Genomic DNA, 15,465 nt, shown 5'->3' with positions numbered 1-15,465 from the left:
GAGTAACAAAACCTCTTATTACCATATGTACCAACATCATAAAAAACTCTTAAGAGATGACGAAAGAAAAAAAAATGAACTCTGTGTAAAATGTATATATATATAGTGCTATAAATGTATATATATATAAAATAAATATATATATAAATATATATATGAATTATATTTATATAAAATGTATATATATATATATATAGTGCTATAAAAGAAATCAATTTTTAAGTCAAAAAATAAAAAGGGAAAATATTTCAAATCCACCAGCTAAGCAGACTGACATAAAATGAAGGGTCCTGATCAAAGCTGAAATTCTAATATAGAAAAATTCCTGGCATTATAGAATAAGCCAACATCATGGGAATGAATTGGGTAAAGAATGCTCTCCCTGGGACTTTGTAAAGCAGGCTGGGAACCTCCTTAATATGTAGGTCTTCGGGATGCATGGCTCCACAGGTGGTGTGAAGGAGGTATCATTCAGGAACTAGAATGAACCTGGGTCTACAGGAAATATCCAATGTTAAATATAACCATGGGAATCTGAAAAAAGCTAAGTGATAAAGAGTCAACTTTTACTAAGCTCACTAACAGAAATTTATAATTTGGTCATGATCTGGATCATAAATGTAGGTTTAAAATAACATCCGTTGAGTCTCTGTTACTTGAATATAGTAAGTGCATCACGAGAAGGCCATCATAGTTTTCTATTTCTGTGTTAAAGTAGAAATTATATATATATATATATATGGCTTGAATAAATGATCTTCACACCAAGACCCTAAGATATTACTCTAATTTAATATTAAACGAGAGACCTAATAAATTTTGGAGAATGGGTTAAAGCAAATATGCTTATTTCATGGGATCCTAAAATTCACAGTTTATACCTAATTAATGCATGAACTAGAATATGTGCATAGAATGGGTAAAAGAGAACCACTCCCAGATACAGCCTTCCTCTCTCGTGCCCAAGTGATGCAATGACTCCAACACTGCTCTGTCCCGAACTTTGAATTCAGTCATCAGTGAGCATGTGCCTCTAGCATCCTCATTTTGAAGAAAATATTTCTTTGCTTTCTTCACAGGATCATCCAAGTCTTCTGGTGTAAGAAGTAATTTTACAGCCTTCACCATTTCACTCTTCAGCAAAGCCAATTCGATTTGGTCTGTATGAGCCTTCTTTCCTTCCCAAATCTCTGAGGTCCATAGTAATTCACAAAACCTTTAGTCTTAACATTTTCTGTTACGTGAAAGTTCTCTCTTTCAGATGTGCAGAACCATTTTTCTTTTTAAATTTCTGATGATAATATCAAAGTGATTTCCTTTGAGCTGACCAAGTTTAAGGGATTCATCTACAGATCAAATATTAAACAGATTCATTCTTTTCCTTTCAATTTCTTTTTCAATGTTTTTTAATCTCTCTGCAGTCACTTTTCTAACAACCTTTGTTTGAATAGGTGATAGCTTTCTTGTCTTTAAGGACTGCATAACTGAAATCAGAAGGAATCTGCTGGTTCCTTCAGTTTAATAGCTAAAACACCAACTGACTCAAACATTTCCGGATTCTCTTTCCTCAGGCTCAAAGCTGTGTATATAACTTTTCTTTCCTGGCGTTCAAGAAGAGACCTTTTCCTGTGCTTGTGTGCTTTTGCCTGAAACTTTACTGTTTTCACTACATTTGGATTATTAGCATTGTAATTCAGTTCTGAAAACGATTTGGTTCCACAAGGTTTCTAAACTTTTGTTGACAAAACTATGGACAGCTTTTCTGCGGTCTTTGTTTGCATCAGGTTTAAAGGTAAATTTGGAATTTTCTTTCTTTGCATCCAAATACTTTAAAAAGGTCAAATGATTCTTCTTCAGATTATGGTAACATAGTAAAGAATTCTCATTACCATAATTAATTATGCTCGTGAGGAAACTGTATATAGATTAGGAGGCAATTGTTCGAACAGAACAAGGGGATACTGCATGGTTTAAAGTCAGGAAAGATGTGCATCAGGTTTATATCCTTTCACCATACTTATTCAATCTGTATGCTGAGCAAATAATTTGAGAAGCTGGACTATATTAAGAAGAGTGCAGCATCAGGATTGGAGGAAGACTCATTAACAACCTGAGTTATGCAGAGGACACAACCTTGCTTGCTGAAAGTGAAGAGGACATGAAGTACTTAGTGATGAAGATCAAAGACTACAGCCTTCAGTATGGATTACACCTCAACACAAAGAAAACAAAAATCCTCACAACTGGACCAGTAAGCAACATCATGATAAATGAGAAGATTGACGTTGTTGAAGATGTGGTTTTACTTGGATCCACAATCAACACCCATGGAAGCAGCAGTCAAGAAATCAAATGACACATTGTATTGGGCAAATCTGCAGCAAAAATCCTCTTTAAAGTGTTGAAAAGCAAAGATGTTACTTTGAGGACTAAGGTACACCTGACCCAAGCCATGGTGTTTTCAATTGCCTCGTACACATGCAAAAGCTGGACAATAAATAAGGAAGACTGAAGAATTCACACCTTTGAGTTGTGATGTTGGCAAAGAATATTGAATATACTACGGCTGCCAAAAAAATGAATAAATCTGTCTTGGAAGAAGTACAGACAGAATGCTGCTTAGAAGAGAGGATGATGAGACTATGTCCCAAACACTTTGGACGTGTTTTCAGGAGGGACCACTTCCTGGAGAAGGACATCATGCTTGGTAAAGTAGAGGGCCAGTGACAAAGAGGAAGACCCTCAATGAGATGGATCGACACAGTGGCTCCAACAATGGGCTCAAGCATAACAACGATCATGGGGATGGCAAAGGACTGGGCAGTGTTTCGTTCTGTTGTACATAGGGTCACTGTGAGTGGGAACCGACTCTACGACACCTAAGAACAACAGCCTAATTAAGGATAACATGTGACAGACAGAACACATTCAATATGAATGTCACAGCCATTGTCGTAATTAAAATGAATATTAATCTATCTATGATGGAATGCCTTTGTAGCTGGAGAACAGCCATTTAGAGCTTATGTGCAAATGGTATAAATGATCTGTATACGTCTATTTCACTGCTGGGAGCCATTCTCTCTTTCAGATTATGTATTCCTTTTCTCGTTCATTCATTCACTCATTGTAGACTATTAGGAACCTGAGGCTCAAAGATTTTAAAATTACTTGTCATTAGTAAGTGGTAAAGAAGAGCCATGAGTCCAAGACCCTTAATGATTGTATGCTGCCTGATAGTTTGCAAAATGGTTTACGTTAGGTTATATCTGGAATGGGAGCACTGAGTATTGTACACATTGGACATGAAGCAATTAATGGCCTAGGGAAAAAAAATCACAAGGTGTTATGCATTAAGTATTCCTTAAATACATTTGAGTGAAATATTAACTGCAAGGTAGAGTAAAATATCTTTAAAAGACCCGTAATGTGAGTAAAGATGGAGGTAGAAAGAAGAAGGGTCATACTTGAGAATTAGGAGAAAAGACACTTCAATTAACTGAAACCAAATATTGAATATTTAAATGACTATTTCCACTCTGTGAAGATACAGCTCTTCCTTTGATTAATTTTTAATACTGGAATCATATATTTTGAGGATTTTTCAAAAGGTAATATATTTGGTTAATCATGAGTCTCTCAAGTTAGTATCTCTAAAGTTGAGCAAATAGCAAAATAACAGAGTTTTCTCAAAATCATTTGGGTGTCTCTAATCACTAGTAATATATAATGATGTCCTGATTCTTCTCCACACATATCTAAAAGGAAGTAAAATCCCATAAAGGTTTAATTAACACTTCTATGACTTCTTGGAGTCCTTGGATGAAAGGTATTAACAGAGTATGAAGTACTATAATTAATATTCTAAAAATTGTAGATTTTAATTTGCCTTTCAAAAGTTAGGTGTCTAAGATTTGAGAATATGTGATAACACATCAGGTGGGATGGTAATTATTAGCCACAAAAAGACAAAGTCCTATGGGTTACATAAGCTCTGAATTTAATTACCAATGGCATTTATGAACAATTATAAAAATCACAAAATGTCTTTTTTGTGCTGAGTGTCTAACAGAATAACATTTATGTATCTGTCTCAGGGCTCTTTTTAATTTATATTGAAATAAGAAAAAGTAAATGAAGAAGGGGAGTACTGCCCATTTGAAATTATAATATATTCCCTGTAAACAAAAATTAAATTAAATTAAATCAAAAGAATGGCTGGAATGAACACATTATAAATAATGAAATTTTGCCCAACTATTCTGAATGGTTAGATAGAAGCAAAGCTTTATATATTTTAGTTTATTTATATTTATATTTAAACACTTACCGGAAGTTTCTAGTGAGCACTTTGGTAGATACTGAAAGGGATCCCACCCACCAACTGTGGTCAAGTCGATTCTGACTCATAGCAACCCCATAAGGTTTCCAAGGCTGTAAATCTCTACAGAAGCAGACTGCCACATCTTTCTCCCACAAAACCGCTGGTGATTTCAAACTGCCAATCTTTTGGTTAACAGTCAATCCCTTTATCCTTGAAAAGGATACACATATTTAAATGAAACTTTCCTATCTTACATTTTAGTGGTCTAGGGAATTCATTACGTAAAGACTATAGCAAATCCGAGTTAATAATTCAGTGAATACATGACATATGATATTTCTATACCATAATTATAAAATCCTACAGATTTATACATCCAAGATTCAATCCAGTCCTTTTAACCAGGAAAACATAAAAGCAACCATTTCTCTCTCTACGATAGAAATGATCATTGCCCTTTCTCCTAATATAGTCAAGGAAGACTTGTTTAAGGATTAGCTTATAATTTATGGAATTTGGAACCAGTTATCCTGATTTGGGATGCAACCTTCAACACTTGGTTGATTTTGTAATATTAAGTAAAACACTTAATTTCTGTTTTTTTTTTAATGTTCCCATTTGTAAAATGAGGATAATAATAGATTATGCTGCATAAGGTTATTGTGAGTATTAAATGAGTTTGTTCATGAAAAGCAGTAGTAACTTTTGCAATGAAAGGGCCCATCAAATAATTATTTTAATTAATAATTATCTATTATTTTGAGATTTTTTTATGAAAAAGAATGAAAAACGTATTTTATTTGATACTAGGTGAAATACCTAACTAGTCAGTTATACAGCATTCTTAAGATATTTGGAAAAACAAACATAAACAGTAAGGAAACTTCATGCAAAAGGAATTCAATTTTAAGCACATAAGGGGTAGTTCGTAAACATTAAAAAGAAATGCAGGCTTCATAACATAAAATGTGTGAAGACTCTCCCTCGTGCAACCAAACTGGTACAGTAACAATTCCTGGACAATTAAATCTGATATTTGAAGAGAAACATTCACTATGAAAATAGATTTACACTATGCTTGCTTTGAAAGTGGATATCTTTCGGAAATTAATTCACGTTGTTTTGGACACTCCAAACTGAGAGAATAAAATGAACTGAGACCCCTAAGCAAGCCCGAAAATCATTAGCTTGTAGTTAGGTATGAATTGGAAAGAGGGCAATTGGGATGAAAGTAGGAAATCAAAGACTAGACAGGTTGGTTAGGGTCCGGATGTAAAGAGCCATATGAAACTTGACCTTACAGTGGCTGAGGAGCTGATACTGGTTTCCAGGTTGAGGAATTATGTGATATAGATCGGTGATTTAAATAGTAGACAGCTGGCAGAGTGAATAGATGATTGGAGTTAAGCAAGAGATCAGGAAAAAAAAAAAAAAAAAGCCAGGTCAGGCGCTGTGGACTAGGCCAAATGATTGATGATATAAACATATTCTAAGATGACAACAATTGGAATGAAAAGGAGAAGTATAAATTCAAGAGGCATGCATCATCGCCATAGGTTAGCAAACATTTCTTCCTTTCCAAGAAGTCCCTTTTCTTCCTATTTTTTCCGAGACCTCTAAGAAGCTCTAATTCTTTCAAGAAGCCCTATAACTTTTTCTGTATTCTAGAACATCAAAAAGAGAACTTTTAAGCATTTTTTTGATGTAGAGATTTGGAGGACACTGTACTTAGATTTCAGTGTGTTTACCCTCCGTTCATGAAAATCATCTTTTCCTTCTTCATTCTTGCTGAATAATGTCCTAGAAATCTGGTGCAAAGTTGTCACTTTGAGGACTAAGGTGCACCTGACACAAGCCATGATATTTTCTATCAACTCATATACATGCAAAAGCTGGACAATGAATAAGGAAGATTGAAGAAGAATTACTGCCTTCGAATTATGGCGTTGGTGAAGAATATTGAAAATACCACGAACTGCCAGAAGAGTGAACAAATCTGTCTTAGAAGAAAAGAAGTACAGACAGAATGCTCTGTAGAAGCAAGGATGGTGAGACTTCATCTCACATATTTTGGACATGTTTTCAGGAGGCACCACCCTGGAGGAGAACATAATGCTTGGTAAAGTAGAGAGTCAGCAGAAAAGAGGAAGACCCTAAACAAGATGGATTGACACAGTGGCTGCTACAATAGGTTCAAGCATAACAAGGATTTTGAGGATGGCGCAGGACCAGACAGTGTTTCGTTCTGTTGTACGTAGGGTTGCTGTGAGTCAGAACCGACTCAACGGCACCTAACAACAAGTCTAGTGATAAGGAACCTTGGGGCAGTGGTTAAGCACTTGGTTACTAAGCAAAAGGTCAGTGGTTAGAATCTGCTAACTGCTGCTGGGACAAATATGTGGCAGTCTGCTTCTGTAAAGATTTACAGCCTTGGAAACCCTGTAGGGCAGTTCTACTGTGTCCTCAGAGGATCACTAAGAGTCAGAATCAATGGCTTTGGAGCCTGGAGCCAAATAAGAGATCCTTTACCAGCATGTGACTATAGTAACAGAAACCTTCTTTTGGAGGGGAAGCCCTAGCTGACTAGCAGGTCACCTTGGAGGTTTAGAAGCCCTCTAGCTTAAGAAAGCAAGAAACGTTTTATTTTGCAATTGTTTATTTTGTATTATAATGATAAATAACTAACATGGGAAGATTTGTCATCGCACTTTGCGTATATATGATGCCCAGGGTGAGATCAGGTCTACATTTTTTAAGGTTTGTAGACATGATACTTCTATTTTCTGAAAGAAGAGAGAAGATCTCTTCTCTCATCTATTCTTTTTGTGATGGTAGCATATCTGATTATCCTTCACTACGGAGCTAGATTAAACACTTCCCTGGTTTTCAGAAGCCTAATTGAAGGTGCAGAGAGAATGGGGGTAGGGATGCTGTATAAAATGGAAACTCTTAGACAAGTAACATTCTGAACTTTTACAGTAATCATATTTGACATATGACATCTCTTCCTAAAACTTAAGTGAATTCCCTCTAAATTATCGTGTTGTTGTTAGGTGCCATCGAGTTGGTTCTGACTCATAAGGACCCTATGTACAACAGAATGAAGCACTGCACGGTCTTGTGCCATCCTCAAATTGTGGCTATGCCTGAACCCATTGTTGGAGCCACTGTGTCAGTCCATCTCATTGAGGGTCTTCCTCTTTTTTCGTTGACCCTCTACTTTACCAAGCATGAGGTCCTTCTCCCAGGACTGGTTTCTCTTGATAACATGTCCAAAGTACATGAGATGAAGTCTTGCCAACCTCGCTTATAAGGAGCATTCTTGCTGTGCTTCTTCCAAGACAGATTTGCTCATTCTTCTGGCAGTCCATGGTATATTCAATATTATTTGCCAACACCGTAATGAAGCCCATGTGTTCCTTGCTTACTGTAAGCCCGTGCTTACTTTGCTTACTAGTTAATCCTCCCCTGGGTTTAAATATTCACCTATTAAATTCTGATGTTTTAACTTTTCCATTTTCTACTCAACACTGTTTCTTCCTTTGTAATCGTAAATTCAGGTAATTCAGATACATTTGCTGCCATTGATTTTTTACTCATTTTATTCCACTTCAGTGGTACATAAAGGAAAGAAGTTGGACTTTGTAGACAGATTTAAATGAAAATCTCAATTCTGCCACTTTCTGTCTGCATAATCTCTACCAAGTAACTTAAATTCTCTGAGCTTCAATTTTATTCACAGTACAATATACAATAGTATCTAGCTTATAATATTTTTGGAAAAATTAAATGTGATATTTATGGAAAGAACCTACTGCTGTTCCCCAAACTAGTAGATACTCAAAATTATTAATTCTTGTGTTGTGTGTGTGGTGAAATAATTTCCAGAGAAAGAGAAGATCATCTCCATAAGATAAACCTGTAAAACCCGTTGCTGTTGTTTCCGACTCATAGCGACCCTATAGGACAGAGTAGGACTGCCCCATAGAGTTTTCAAGGAACAGCTGGTGGATTCCAACTGCTGACCTTTCGGATACAGAAGGAACATCTGGTGGATTCCAAATGCTGACCTTTTGGATAGCAGCCGTAACTCGCCATAGCTCTTAACCACTGTATCACTAGGGCTCAATTTTTAAGAAAAACATGCTAAAAAGAAAATTTTGCTTTAGGAAATATCCAAAGCAATAACATAAACTGTATGTGGATTTGAATAAAGAAGAACCCAATAAGCAGCTTTATTTATAGTTAGTGATATTGTTGAAAAAATATTATAGTTCAAAACCAGATTTAAAGATGCATAGAATTAAAAATAAACATATTTGGGGATTATGCACAACATAAAAATTGCAGACATTATCTCAAGTGGTAGTACTTCTCAGACTTCCTTTTCAATCATTCATTTAGCAAGTATTTATGGTGTACCCCCTGCTTGCTCAAACTTTTTTTGGACGCTTGAAGGCAACAATTAACAAAAGAGACAAAGATCCTTGTCCTCAGTGAGTTTAATTTCTGGTTTATTCATTAAGTTGAGTCTATGATCAGGGTTAATGTTGTAAGGGTTAATGTTGTTATGACATATAATCTCAAGGTGATAAAATATAGACAACAAAAGCTGACCTCAAGTGAAAGAAAGTGGAATCCCAGGTACTAACGTGAAGAGAGACACAAAGCCACAGGCGGAAACTCATGAGTTCGAGGGCAATTTGGGTGGCTCACTAATATCCATTCAGAGACAGAAACTGTGGCCTTGAGACCAAAAGAGACAAAGTTCGCGGGACAAGGTCCTTTGAACAATCTGGGACACACAGAGGTGACCCCTTTACTGCACCTACTGCATCAGCAAAGCCATAAAGCCTATTGTCTCTGCCTGATAAAATAATGTATCCAACAAGCCATAGCCCTGCTTATAAAGCACCAGGGATAAACCTCTTAAAACACCCTCTATTATGTCGTTTGTATAAATCCCCAAATAAATGGCCAGTTCCTCGAGGGTTAAAACCTTGAAATTGGCCTTTTCAAATCCCCAGCACTCTATTTTCTATTCATATTTGGTTTATGACAAAATTTATCTTTAAGATAAGTTGAGATTGTCTGTTGTTAGAATAATTGTCTAAAAATTCTCACATTTTGTGATATGTCACGAAGTAAAAAACAGCTGTAGTGGAAGTAGCTACCATATTCACTAGGCATATATTTACTTCTTACTGATTTTGCCTTGTCAAGTTGTCTAAGAAAGGGTACGCATCTAAAAATATTGGGGTGGTGAAAGATCGTAAGGAGAGTGCTAAACTGAATGGATAATATATATAAATCTATTGCTTTTCAAACAATAACTTTGGGTTGATTTGTTATCTATATAAAATTCTTTATTGCTAATGTATATTAATTAATAAATTTATAATTGCATGTACGTAAAATGTCCCTGACTTGTTCAACCATATATGTTCAGAACAGCTCAGTTCTTGACACGATCAGCAGGTGGTTTTCTCAATAAATGACTTAATGCATACTATATAAATTTTTTATTTACTTGTACAGCAATGAAAGAATGTTATAAACTATACTGTTAGCAGAGAAACAGAAAAAAAGATCAAGTTACTGCTTCTACAGGTACCGTCTTGGCTGACCTTTCCCTTCTCTGCCACAGCAGGCCAGGAAGTCATAGAATGCTGTGTCAAGAGTGAAATCAGCCAGCTGTCACTGAACAATTTAAACATGGGATCTTTTTTGCATATTGCTATAGGATAATGAGGATAGGGTAAATGTGAAGGAGTCAGGCATGTCCTGGATAGGATCCAAAGTCTATGTGGCTTTGTAATACAAACTTTAATAGCTAAAATTATGCAGGAAGCAATGATGGTTATTATCGTCAGTCCAAGAACCACATATTCTCTTTATTCATATATTGAGTTTTCTTAGCACATTACATATCAAAAATTTGGATCCATAACAGTCTTAAGGTATATGTTGTTTTAATTGATCTATCTTAATTAAGCACTGATTATAAAAAAATATATGCATACGTAACACTGCACTCAGGAGCTGCAAACAAAAATCATGTACTAATAAGTCTTGGCTTGGCTGAATCCAAACAGCAGTATCTTAATATTCATTACATAATGTAGCATAAAAACATTGATCTGCCTTCAATCAATCAATCCCTCCAGTCTGGTTTGTCAGTTAATTTTAAAAATAAAACGCAAATTTCTTACCTAAAAAATTCTATATGATCAAGCCTCCAACTACTTCTCTAATATTATCTCTCACCACTTCTACCCACCTACTATGTTCTGGCCGATTTCTTCTTTCCCATCTGCCTCAAATACTCTTCTTCCAGAAATTCACTTGATGTCTTCCATTTAGTTTTTATATCTCAGCTCAAACGTCATCTTTCTGCTGATATATGCCTGATCACCATTTCTTCCTACCCTCCAACTTATAAGACAGTCACATTTCCTAAACTGATATCCTTCATAGATCTTACCACTATCCTGTATTATTTATTTGTTTACATGTTTACTGTATGCCTTCCTACATTTAGATTGCAATTTAATTGAGAGCAAGTACCTTTTTTCTGCATATTCCTTCTACTTCCTTTAACACTGACCAGCAAATATAAGATACACATAAATAAATAAATGAACACAAATCACACTATAGGATATAGAGTGATGCTTGTTTAAATGAGATGCTAATGAAATATTTATAATTTTTTAAATATTACAAAAAAATTAATTGACACAAAAATAAAACCATACCCATATTTTTAGTGAAACATATATATCTTATATTGTTGTTAGGTACAGTAGATTTGGTTTCGACTTGTAGCAACCAAAGGTATAACCGAAAAAAACAATGCCTGGTCTGACACCATCCTCACAATCCTTGTTATGTTTGAGACCATTGTTGCAGCCACTGTGTCAATAAATCTTGTTGAGGGTCTTTCTCTTTTTTTGCTGACCCTCCACTTTACCAAGCATGGTGAACTTCTCCAAGGACTGGTCCCTCCTGATAACGTGTCGAAAGTATGTGAAAAAAAGTCTTGCCATCTTGGCTTCCAAGGAGCACTCTAGATATACTTCTTCAAATACAAACTTGTTCATTCTTCTGGCACTCCATAGCATATTCAATATCCTTCGCCAACACCAAATGCTTCAATCATTCTTTGGTCTTCTTGCTCATTGTTTAGCCTTCACATGCATACTAGGGAATTGAAAATATCATGGCTTGGGTCAGGCACCCCTTAGTCCTCAGAGTGACATCTTGGCTTTTCAAAACTTTAAAGAAGTTTTTTGCAGCAGATTTGTCCAATGTAATACATCCTTTGATTTCTTGACTGCTGCTTCCATGAGTGTTGATTGTGGATCCAAGTAAAATGAAATCCTTGAAAACTTCACTATTTTCTCCATTTATCCTGATATTGCTTACTGGTCCAGTTGTGAGGATTTTGCTTTCTTTTTCTTGAGATGTAATCCATACTGAAGACTGTAATCTTCAATCTTCATCAGTAAGTGCATCAAGTCCTCCTAGCTTTCAGCAGGCTAGGTTGTGTCGTCTGCATATTACAGGTTGATAATGAGTCTGTCTCCAATCCTGAAGCCCCCTTCTTCTTTATATAGTCCAACTTCTCTGATTATTTCCTCAGTATATGGATTGAATAAGTATAGTGAAAGGGTACAACGTTGATGCACTTTTTTCCTGATTTTAAACCATGCAGTACCCCCTTGTTCTGTTCAAACTGCTGCCTCTTGGTCTATATACGGTTTCTGCATGAGCACAATTAAGTATTCTGGAATTTGCATTCTTCACAATGTTATCCATACTTTATTATGATCCACATAGTCTAATTAATGCCTTTGCATAGTTAATAAAACACAGGCAAACATCTTTCTGGTATTCTTTTAGCCAAGGTCCATCTGACATCAGCAATGATATCCCTCTTTCCAAGTCCTCTTCTGAATACAGCTTGAATTTCTGGCGGTTGCCAGCCAATGTACTGCTGCAACTGTTTTTAACTATCTTCAGCAAAATTTTAGTTGTGTGTGATATTAATGATATTGTTTGATAATTTTGCATTCAGATGGATCATCTTTCTCTGGAATAGGTACAAATATAGATTTCTTCCAGCTTGTTGTCCAGGTATCTGTTGTCTTGGCACAGATGAGGGAGCACCTCCAGCACAGCATCTGTTTGTTGAAACATCTGAATTAGTATTCTGCCAGTTCCTGGAGCCTTGTTTTTCACCAACGCCTTCAGTGCAGCTTGAACTTCTTCCTTCATTCCCATAGTACTGGTATATATCTTACAAGCTATTATAATGTGCAGTCAAAAATAGAAGCAAATTTTTAATTCAAATGATGCATTAAATGTTTTTATTTTGTGTGTATAGTTACAGAGATAGATATAGGTACAGACATAGAGGGAGGTACAGATATACATATACATATATACTCATATATACTTACATATATATTTCATGTGCAGTTACATGTATATATATAAAAGACTAAAATGTATGTCAGAAAAGACTTTGAAACTTGCTCTGGAACACAGAATAGCTAAAGCAAACAAGAAATAATCACATAAAAGCTGAAAAGAAGATCTCGAAGGGCAGCTCGAGAAGACAAAGTAAGCTATTATAGTGAAATGTACAAAGACCTGAAGTTAGAAAGCCAATAGGGAAAAGCAAGCTGGGTATGGCTCAAGCTGAAAGACCTGAAGAAAAATTCAAGCCCTGTGTTATAATTTTAAAGGATTCTATGGGAAAAATATTGAATGAGGCAGGAAGTGTCAAAAGAAGATGGAAGGAATACACAGAGTCACTACAACAAAAAGAATTGATCAATATTCAACCATTCTAGAAGGCAGCACGTGATCAAGAACCAGGGTACTGAAGGAAGAAGTCCAAGCTGCACTGAAGGCTTTGGTGACAAACAGGCTCCAGGAATTGACAGAATACCAGTTGAGACATTTCACCAAACAGATGCAACCCTGGAAGTGCTCATTTGCTTGTGCCAAGAAATTTAGATGACAGCTACCTGGCCAACTGACTGGAAGAGATCCATATTTGGGACCATTCCAAAATAAGGTGATCCAACAGAAGGTGGAAATTATCAAACAACATCATTCGGATCAAATACAAATAAAATATTGCTGAAGATAATTCAAAATCTCTTGCAGCAATACATCTACAGGGAGCTGCCAGAAATTCAAGCCAGATTCAGAAGAGGACATGGAACAAGGGGTATGATTGCTAATGTCAGGTAGATCTTGGTTAAAAGCAGAGAATACAAGATAGATGTTTACCAGTGTTTTATGCAAAGACGATTGTGTGGATCATAACAAATTATGGATAACTTTTCAAAGAACGGATATTTCAGAAAATTTAATTGCACTCATGTGGAAACTGTACCTAGACCAAGAGGCAGTAGTTCCAAAAGAACAAGGGGATACTGAGTGGTTTAAAATCAGAAAAGGTATGTGTCAGAGTTGCATGCTTTCAACATACATATTCAGTCTGTATACTCAGGAAATAACCTGAGAAGTTGCATTATATAAAGAAGAAGGGGGCATCAGGATTGAAAGAAGACTCATGAACAACCTGCAATATGCAGATGACACAACCTTGCTTGCTGAAAGTGAGGAGGACTTGATGCACTTACTGATGAAGACCAAAGACTACAGCCTTCAGTATGGGTTACACTTCAACATAAAGAAAACAAAAATCCTTAAATATGGACCAGTAAGCAACATCAGGATGAATAGAGAAAATACTAAAGTTGTAAAGGATATCATTTTACTTGGATCCACAATCAACATCCATGGAGGCAGCAGTCAAGAAATCAAAGGACGTGTTGCTTTGGGCAAATTTGCTGCAAAAGACCTCTTAAAAGTATTAAAAGGCAAAGAAGTCACTTCGAGGTCTAAGAAGCACCTGACCCAAGCCATGGTATTTTCAATTGCCTGATATGCATGTGAAAGCTGGACAATGAGTGTGGAAGACTGAAAAAGAATTGATACCTTAGAATTACGGTGATCGCGAATAATATTGAATATACCATGGACTGCCAGAAGAAAGAACAAATCTGTCTTGGAAGAAATACAGCCAGAATGCTCCTTATGAGGAAGGATAGCAAGATTTTATCTCATGTTATTTTGGAAATGTTATCAGGAAGGGCCAGTCCTTGGAGAAGGACATCATGCTTGGAAAAGTAGAGGGTCTATGAAAAAGAAGAAGACCCTCAGGCAGATGGATTGACACAGTGGCTGTGACAACGGGCTTAAGCTTAGCAACAATTGTGAGGATGGTGCAGGACCGGGCAGTGATTTGTTCTGTTATACATATGGTCACCATAAATTGGAACTGACTGGATGGCACCTAATAACAAGAGTTACATATATCTATACATATGTCTATCTGTCTGTCTGTCTATATATCTATCTGTCTGTCTGTCTTATAAGGTATATTATTATGTGAACAATACTTCAAGACACACTGTGGGAGCTAAAAGAGGAATTATAGGATGGTGGGTGATTTAGTCTGGGGAAGATGGCAGCTTATTTCCTTTTTGAATAATTAGGGCAGAAAAATACAATTTAGGGCCATTCATCCATATTCCTAATTCCTAGCTTTCCAACAAATGGAAATCAACACATGGCAAAATTTGTTTTTATTTTTATCTCTTTACATGAATGAAATGATGTCTGCATGTAGATCTGGGTGAAATTTCAGTCACTGGTTCTGAAACAACTATGGGAGATAGAAATTTGAAGACACAGAGTGACAATCTCTTCTATTAAAGTAGCCGTATGGGCCCTGGCAAATCATTTATCATTATTATTCTGTGCTTCTAGAAAATTTGTTGGGTCCCTTCCAGATTTAATTGGCAAGAATTACATGTAAAAAATTATACACTAATTTATTAATTCATGTATTCATTTGTCTATCTATTAAAAATGTATTTTGTGTTAGGTACTGGCTATTGCCAGTTACTTATCTATAGCATTTTAGTCCTGTGAGTCTGTGTAAATCATCTCACTTCCTTACGTTTTAGCTTCTTTAGCTATATAGTGGGTATATCAATGCATGCCTTTCCAGACAGAGTTGGTATGAGGGTCAAATGTGATACAGTTTTCCAAAA

The 15,465-nt window shown here is 35.9% G+C and overlaps 1 pseudogene; it reads right to left on the bottom strand.

The window, feature by feature from the left end:
• Positions 1 to 897: 897 nt before the first annotated feature.
• On the bottom strand, positions 898 to 1,550 carry LOC101357519 (pseudouridylate synthase 7 homolog-like protein pseudogene; annotated as a pseudogene).
• Between the last annotated feature and the right edge of the window lie 13,915 nt (positions 1,551 to 15,465).

This window comes from Trichechus manatus, unplaced genomic scaffold (assembly GCF_000243295.1).
Source record: "Trichechus manatus latirostris isolate Lorelei unplaced genomic scaffold, TriManLat1.0 scaffold00006, whole genome shotgun sequence".
Lineage (NCBI taxonomy): Eukaryota > Metazoa > Chordata > Mammalia > Sirenia > Trichechidae > Trichechus > Trichechus manatus.
Note: the sequence above shows the minus strand (reverse complement) of the source record. Positions and strands in the feature narration are given on the sequence as shown.